Source organism: Lupinus angustifolius, chromosome LG07 (genome assembly GCF_001865875.1).
Source record: "Lupinus angustifolius cultivar Tanjil chromosome LG07, LupAngTanjil_v1.0, whole genome shotgun sequence".
Taxonomy (NCBI): Eukaryota; Viridiplantae; Streptophyta; class Magnoliopsida; order Fabales; family Fabaceae; genus Lupinus; species Lupinus angustifolius.
Window position 1 is genome coordinate 15,701,547 of NC_032015.1, and position 1,386 is coordinate 15,702,932.

Here is a 1,386-nt window from a genome sequence, read left to right on the forward strand (position 1 = left end):
TGATATGGAGGCTCAGGGAGCCGTTCAGTTTTTGGAATTAAAGGGACAAGTTTACCCTGCTCTAGTTAGGGAATTTTATGCGAATTTTAGATATAAGGATGGAAAGTAATGGTGTATGATTTCTGGTAACCTGTTTGAGCTGAATGATGATCTGTTTATGAATGTTGGCGGGTTATCATCTTCTAGTTATGGTATAGGGGATTGTTCCTGGGTTAAGGACAACTTTGATCCTGTTGAGGTCTATAAGTCATTCCTTCAAGGCCCTCATTTGTACATTCAGGGTCAACTGACCAAAGCTGGGTCGTTATCTGTTGAGAACAGACTGTTGCATTATATTATTGCTTACATTCTGGTACAGAGGAACACAAATCACGCACAGCCTACTGTGAATGATTTGCGTTTCATGTATGCTGTAAAGAATAATGTCATGATCAACTGGCCTGAGGAGATTCTGAAAATTATGAACAATGTATCTTTGTCTCAGTCGAAGCTGCTTCCCTATAGTATTTTCATTTCTCACATTGTCGATTATCTGCACATTGATGTTTCCGACACTATCATTATTGAGTATACTGATAAGGATCACCTGGTTGGTGAAAGCCTCATTCATAAAATGGGCATATACAAGTATGGTACTACTTGGCAATATCAGGAGGATTTGTCCGATGATGATAATCAGGGTGGCACGGGTAATCAGAATGCTACAACTCAGGGGGAGTCTTCTTGAACAGTACCTCAGAACTCTGTTTTTGGTTTAGCTCAGATGGAAGCCATGGAGCAACGACTAAACAACTGTATGGATCTTCACTTCCAAGGGCTAAAAGATTCTTACTTTGCAGGCATGGAACAGTATGAAGAACGTCAGATTGCCTATTCAGACAACCAATTTCATGAATTGAGGAATATAATTCAATCTACTGCTGAAGCTCAGAATGCTATGTTTTGTTCAGAATTTCAGAAATTATCTGTGCTTATCAGGGGTGATCAGAACATTGCTATTCCGGATGATCAGATTGACCATCCTCCTCCTCAACCATAGTTTAGAAGACTTTAGACCTAGGCCATCTTACCCTTAGGTTTATTTCTTCTTTATGGCACTTTCTGGATTTAGTTGTTGTTTCTGTTTTCAGGACTTTATTTTTTTTTATCTGTCCTTGACTGACTCATTATGGTTTGTAACAATTCTTTGACTCTTTATGCTATGCCATTATTTTGTTTTGTTATAATTATGTCGAATAGCCTATTTGATTTCGTGAATGGTTCTTGATCATATGAGATTTTATGTTGATAACATTGCTTACTATTTGATTAAATCTTGTATGTCGTTCTCTTTTCCTATTGGCTATTTCTTTTGTCTAAACAAGCGCATTTGTTCAATTTACCCAA